Source organism: Mus pahari, chromosome 2 (assembly GCF_900095145.1).
Source record: "Mus pahari chromosome 2, PAHARI_EIJ_v1.1, whole genome shotgun sequence".
NCBI classification, from domain to species: Eukaryota; Metazoa; Chordata; class Mammalia; order Rodentia; family Muridae; genus Mus; species Mus pahari.
Genome location: NC_034591.1, coordinates 149,365,139 through 149,372,524, shown reverse-complemented (window position 1 = coordinate 149,372,524; position 7,386 = coordinate 149,365,139). Strand labels below are relative to the sequence as shown.

Sequence of the window (7,386 nt, the reverse complement as noted above, 5' to 3'; positions counted from 1 at the left end):
AAAAAAAAAAAAAAAAAAAAAAAAAAAAAAAAAAAAAAAAAAAAAGAACATCTCAGACTTGACACTAATATCACCTCTTCCTCTACAGGAAGCCACGAGGGCAAATGCTGGCCTACACCTGACTGACAATGAGGCAGTGTCTACTCTAGGAGAGGCAATGAAAAACTTGAAGAAAGTGAACATCCAACTTGTCGAATTTATGGTCATCAAGAGAGACTTCTCGACCTAATCGGTCATCAGCTTTAAAAATAAACGGAAGCATGTTTTCATAGTCTCGGGCTGCGGAGAGGTGTCGTTACAATAGCCGGTGCTCTATGGAGTCGCTGATTTTTTTTTTTTTTTTAAACTCAGCTGTATAGAGAATGTTTATAGTTATGCCCAGCTTACAGATAAGAAAACTGAGGCATAGAATTGCTTAAGGTGTCCTATGCGGCTAGGGAAGCCCAGGCTGTCTGTCTTTAGAGTCCCTACCCTAACTATCTTTTCTGTCACCCCTTAGATGTCTTTGATGAACTCTTTGCCTTCTTGTCTAGAACCACTTGACTTTGGAGCAGAAAAACACCACCCGGTTTGAAGCAGGTAAAAGACTGGTGATATCTCCTCAGCAGGTGGTTGGGAGCTTGGAAACCATCTGGTTCCTGGAGGCCTGCCTCTGTGTGCTCTAGATTAGTCCACATCCCAAGTCTACAGAGACGCAAGGAAACGTGTAGAAAACGAGGGTAATGTAAACACAACACCTCCCATGAAAACGAGAACTGGTTCCTGCAGACTGGGCTCCTTTATTGTCCTGCGGAGAGCAGCCAGCGTTTCCAGTTTGTCCTGTTTGTACATCATCTCAGCAGTCCTTATCTGACTATACATGCTTAGTGTTTGAACCGGATAGAATATTGTATTGGTTTCCGTTTGATGTTACAGAACGCGTTTGAAATAAGCTCTTTTTAATGTGTTAGTTAAGCCAAATACATTTCTTTTTACACTTCCACACGAGTTTACAACATATTGTGGTCGTAGTCTTCCCTCATTACCGTTCTCCCTCTCCATTGCCTTTCCCCTCACAAGAGCTGCTTGTGTGCGCATGGCTACGGGGTGGGTCATTTAAGGCAGGGACAACTTACCAGTGGCTAAGCCACTAAAGAAATGGTACCCTCACCCCAGCAACTGTTAACTGCCACTAGCTCCTTGGCGGAGGGGGGGGGGGATGGACGCCTCAGGAGCTCCTCCCTCTCCACGGTGGAATGGTGAAGGGACCAATCTGACATCAGTTCTTTACAACGTATGAGTGTCAGGATTTTACTTTTAAATTTACTTTAACCCTTAGTTAAATCATTTCAAGTTTTTGGCTTTCAGCCCTACCGTATCTTCACATTGGACTATAGGTTTGGTTGCCCGAGGCACATTTGGATGCACTGGAGTCACTTCTGTTACTCATTCTGCCTCTGACTGCAGAGGAGTCAGAGATGAAGGTTATGAAGGAGACTCCAGGGTGTGAAGTTTGGTGACCTCCGTGGTTCATGTGCTTGAACCTTCGTTCCCACTAGGTGGCGCTGTTTTCGAAGGTTAAGACATCCTTAGAAGGATTCAGGTCAGGAGCTGGACCTCTATTTCGTACAGGAGTTTTCTGTTTCCTGATCTGTGAAGCTGTGGACAAGCCACGTGACAAGCTGGAGAGACGATCGATCCTCTGTTACAGAAAAGAGCCAGCTGAGCAAGGTGTGGGGAACAAGGCAGTTTCTCAGGTCTCTGCTTCAGTTTCTGCCTTCAGATTCATTCCTTGGCTTTCCTCAGCGATCAGGGCATGGGAAACCAAATTAACCCTTTCTTCTCTAGGCTGCTCTTGGTCATGCAGGCTTTATGGCAGCCATAGAAAATAAACTAAGAACGGGTTACCGATGAGAGGTGTTGGAGGAGCGGACTGACCTTCACAGTCTTGGAGAGTTGCTAGTTTAGAAGACTCACACTTTTGGGGATGCCCTAAACAACTGAGTTATTAGGGGAGAGTTACATGGAGCATGAGTGAGTTTCATGTGTTCTGTGAAGAGGGCTGGGGCTAGCTCAGTGGCAGAGTGCCTGCCTAGCAGATCTGAGGCACTGAGTTCACTTCTTACACCACCCAGAGAACAAAAACCCAGAGTTAGGGAAGAATGTTTGAGTCACTTGTTCTATAACTAGGGGTCAAAGGTCTCAGGATGTGCACGGGGATGAGTGGAACGATTACAAAACAGGTATGGATGCAAAACTCCTCCAGCGGCTTCTCATTGCTACCCAACGTGTGATGTGTGCATGAGAACCGTGGCCCTTCTGGCTTGCACTGGCTTGGGTGTCTGAGTGTAGACAGTGAGTCCAACATACTGTGAAAAATGCCTCGTCCCTGACTGTGAATAACCAGCAAACACATAGCAGGAGGTTTGAAATTCACCTTTAAGCTCTGTCCTTGAATCTATTTGACATTTTTTATTTTTATGATTGACTTGGGTAGTGACGAATTCACAGACGATGGGAAGAGGAGGTTGGGGAAGGATATGGACCACAGAGTCAGGTGAGAGTTCTAGATGAGAGCCTCTGGTCTGTTGTTTCCCAACTGGATGCTCTCCCTCTCTCCATCTTCTCCTCCCTCCCTCCCTCCCTCCCTCCCTCCCTTCCTTCTTTCCTCCCCCCTCCCTCTTCCTCATTGTTTTTCCACTTTATTGTTTCAAGGCAGCTTCAGTTAGCCATCCAGCAAGCCCCTAGTTCTGCCTGCTTCTGTCCCCCAAGCTGGGTTACAGATGTGGGCCACCACACCGAGCTTTTTCTGGGCATCCAAACTGAAGTCTGTACAGACTCATGATGGCCACTGAGCCATACTTCTAATGCCCTAAATAGCTTACAAACAGTTTCCTTAACCACACTAGCCTCTGTTTCCTAGTCTATTAAGAGAAGACAGAAAGATCTGACTTTGTGTGAAGACCAAATGACCAAGGTTTTCGTGGGAAGCACTTGGCAGGTGTCAGGTACAAAGCTGGTGTTTCAGAAACGGCCAGCTGTTGTTGACATCATTACTCTGGGAAGAGAAAAGTAGGTAATATGTGAGGTCCCCAAATTATTGTAGGGACAAGCGTGTGCTAAGATTTGAAATACTTAGGATTAACTAATCAGCTGTATGCAAAAAGAATAAGAGAAACTTTAGGGGGGGGGCTAATATCAAAATGCCTTATGGACAAATGTCTGCTTCGTTTGAAACTGTGAGACACTGTGGTGGTGATGGTGGGCCAACAAGACGGCTCGGTGGTTTAAGGTGCTTGTAGCCAAGCCTGAAGACCTGAGCTTGATCCCTGAGATTCACAGGGTAGAAGGAGAGGGCCAACTTCAAGTGTCCTTTGACTTTCACACAGGTGCTGCTGTGATGAGAGCCCCCCTCCCAGTAAATAAATGTAATTTTAAAATTAAAGAAAGTGATATTGTCTTAGACTGAGTTAATAGGAGTGCAAACGACATCCTGGCATGCAGTAGTACCCTTGGAGGGAAAACCACACCTGCAAAGCTGTGCTCAGCCCTGTTCTTACAACATTGTAGCACTGTGTTCAATCTGGCAAGTTACAGCTCCGGGTTGATTCTCATTCTTCAGACTAAGTCTTTCTATGTAGCCTGGTACTTGCTGGGGAGGCTCAGACTGAGCTTGAACTCACTGCAGTCTTGTTGCCTCAGCCTCTGGCATTCCGGGCAGGGATCATAATGCCTGCTTCCCAGACTGACTCTTACGCCTTTCTATTGAAGAAATGAAGCAGGTAGCCAGACTGCCTGAATTCAAATTCAGCTCTCTCTTTAGACTCACTCTAGGAGTCTGGACAAGTCGGTTAACTTCCCTGTGCCTCGAAGAGTGTGATGGTTGCGGTTAGGCCAAGAGAGTGCAGAACTTCTCGGAGTCCGTGCAATTGCTTTTGGTGGACAATGAAGTTTACGTTGAGGACACAAATTTCTTAGTCTTTACCTTCCAGACAAAGAATGCTGTTTGGAAACTGTTTGCAAGAATGCAGTCACTTCCAGCCTTGGGACTTCTGCTGTCTTTCTGGGAAGGTTTACGACTGTGGATGACTCCCTGGTGATAGCCCTCTTGAAACTAGAGACTGCCCCCTAGCAACCAATCATTTGTAACTTAACACATGACCAGACTCTCAGCACCAACCTAAATTCACCCATAACAACTTGGGTAATTAGCAGAACTAACAGAAAACTATCTAAAAAGTTACTTCTCATTTCACAATTGCCCCCTTTTTCACACACACACACAACACACACACACACACACACACACACACACACACACACACACACACAAGAGTTCAAGACTAGTTTGAGCTTCTGTATTACTTCAGAGCTAGTAAGTAAAACCCTCTTTAAAAAAATCTGGGACTGGAGACACAGCTCACTGAGAGAGCTTGTCCAACACCTCTAAGGCCCTGGTACTAAAGCCAAAACAAGACCAAAAACAAAAACAAGACAAAACACCCCCCCCAAAAAAAACAAACAACAAAGCAAAACAAAACAGAAACCAGAAAAAGGACAGAAGCAAGAAGCAAGCACAGATCCTCATTCCATGTCCCATACTCTTTCTACTCAGGACCTGCTTCTCTCTCCACAACTTCTGGGAAAGTCTTTGCAGCTCAACTTTGAATCTCACCTCCTTCAGAAATGTTGACAGGCCTTCAAGGTAGGCTGGCTCACTGTTCCACACACTGTCCCTTCGTAGGTTTGGAGTGCATCTTTCAGTACTTACTGGCCTTCTGCATCACAGTCCACTGACTCGGTCTCTGCCTTGACCCTGTTTGCCTAAAGAGAAAGGAGATATGACTCGCCTCAGGATTCCTCTCAGCACACACCTTAGCCCACATACGCCATCGTAAAAAAGAATGTGTTGCTTCTGAAGGTTCTGTCAGAAGAGAGCTTCAGGAGAAATGAGTTTCCTGGATGAAGAAGCAGAGTTAGGTCATTCTGCTACAGAGAGTGGAATGAGGACCAGACTTGGTCTGAATGGTAAGGACGCCTCACAGTGACAGCCATTTAACGAGCGGGGCTCTTCAGGAACAGTGGAAGGCAAGGATGACCACCATCAGGAGTGAGTGGAGGGAAGCCAGGACACGTCATTGAGACTTCTTGTTTATGAACTGTGTTTCCAACATCATGAAAGATTCTGGTGACCTTTTAGTGCTCACATGTAGTCCTAGTCATGGGAGAGAAATGGGATGCCTGAGAGTGTCAACCCAGTGAGGTTGAGAAGGGGTGGACCTGAATCTCATTCACTCACTACTCCAGTATACACAGACTGCTCCACGGAGGCCAGCTCCCCTCCCTTTGGCCTCCATGTCATGCACTGCCCCCACGCTTCCCTGACCTTTTGTGCTCACTGCTTCTTGGTGAGCCCAAAAAAGCAACTTCATGTTGAATTTCACACTCTGTCTTAATTACTTTTCTATTGCTGTGATGAGACACTGTGACCAAGGCAATTTATGAAATAAAAAGTATATTTGGGAGCCATGGTTCCAGAGGGTTAGAGTACATGACCATCATGGCAGGGAGCATGGCGGCAGACAGGCAGGCATGGCATTAGGGCGGTAGCTGAGAGCTTACATCTTGAGACACAATCACAAGGCAGAGAGAGCAATCAGAGTTAACTGGGAATGGTTTGGGCATTTGGAACTGCAGAGCTCCCCTCCCCTCTTCTCTGACAAGGCCACACCTCCTAATCCTTCCCAAACAGTTCCATCAACTTGGGACTAAGTATTCAAATATATGAGTCTATGGGAGCCATCCTCATTCAAACCATCAGACACCCCAAAGTCCTGTTTCATCTAGAGGTATCTGGGGCATCTCACGAAAACCTCTCGGCTTAGCTTTGGTTAATCATGCTGTTCAGAATCCATAATGAACACTTCCACAGAACAAGCCCCAAGCCTCTCTTTTTGAGGCACTTGGTCTTTGGGCCTTCTCTCCCACCCCCTGCAATTCTATTGCATTTTCAAATATCAGATTTTCAATTTTCAAAATTCAGCTCCTCTTTTACTCCCGGAATTCCAGACGGACAGCTGTCCATTGGTACCTGCAAGGAACTGGTTTCAGGACCCTCCTGAATAAATGAATCCTCAGATGGTTCAAGTATTTGCAAATGACAGACACATGGTCTCCTGTGTACTAAATTATCCTTAAATCACTTATAACACTAAATACAACATATACAGTGTGCAAATAGTTGTTATCCTGGATTGTTTAGCGTTACTATTTGTATATGAAGGTCCCACCCAAAGGCACAAGTGGAGATGCCGCTTTTGGAGATTTAAAAACCTTTAGACGTTCAGGTGAAGAAAGTCACTGGAAGTGGTTCCTTGGGAGATTCCTTAGTGTCTCCTTTTCTCTGCTTCCTGTCTGCTTTGAGGTGAACATCCTTTGTCATACACTCTCCTGGCCTTGGCACTGTACCTTGCAGTATCTTAGGAGCCTAGGAGCCTAGGAGCAGTAAGTCAGGTGACCTAGCCTAAAACCGTGGAGACCATAAGCAGAGGCAAATCTTTCTTCACTCTTTGCCTCAAGTATTCTGTCAGAGTGACCAAAGAGCAACTAGAACATTTTAGAAATGTTAGGAAGAAAATTTTGTACATTTTCAGCACAGATGCATTCTTTCTCCCTGAATAGTTTTGTTCAATATTTGGTTGAAGCCATGATGAAAACCACTCTGCAGACACAGGGCCCACTCTGAAGTTTCTAGTTAAAAAGTTCCCCCACCCCCCAGCCCTATGGTATTCCTTTTAGGACATGGTATTTCCTTGGTCAGAAGCCCTTTGGAAGGCTCCTCTCAGCCTCTCCATACTAGGGTGTGGATGATGACCTCCTAGAGGTCAAGTCTGCATTGTTATTTCTCTTTATGACATCCCTTTCTTCCTATCCTTGGTCTGAGTGTCTTGACCATCTTGGTTTCTTTCCTGAGGGTTTTGCCCAAGAAACCTGGCAAATTTTCCTGTGTCCCTTATAGCACAAACATCTAGGGAACACCAAGTTTGAGAGTGGATTGCATTCTAAAACCATATTCTAAGTGACTTGTTTAGAGCTCACATTTCCCGATGTTCTTCATGGTGGTTAGTTTTGCCAGATTAGGCCAGGAGAGGCCATTTAACTAGTAGGGTTAAGCTAAAGTGTGGAACCCTTAGAATCTTAACGACTGTAACAGTTCAGTAGAACACAGTGTTTCCGTGGGAAAATATTTTCTGGGTTCTGCATTGGAATGCTTGGATTCTTGTAAATGTCTGCAGGGAGTCTGAGCACCCCTCCCCCTACGTTACATTTAAAACACCCTACAGACTTTTTTGAGGGGCTACCATATACCAGGCAGTGACAAGTCATTGCGACTTATGTTTCTTCTGT

General features: G+C 45.5%; 1 protein-coding gene across 1 annotated transcript in view; it reads right to left on the bottom strand.

The window, feature by feature from the left end:
• The window catches only part of Bcl2l14 (BCL2 like 14), a 40,454-nt gene extending 33,293 nt beyond the window's left edge, over nt 1–7,161 (bottom strand). Inside the window, exons 1-2 of the mRNA XM_021191543.1 lie at nt 7,078–7,161; nt 4,655–4,803 (exon numbers count right to left, since the gene is read on the bottom strand). The gene's annotated coding sequence lies outside the window, so the exon portion shown is untranslated. The remainder of the gene's footprint in view (nt 1–4,654; nt 4,804–7,077) is intronic.
• Between the last annotated feature and the right edge of the window lie 225 nt (nt 7,162–7,386).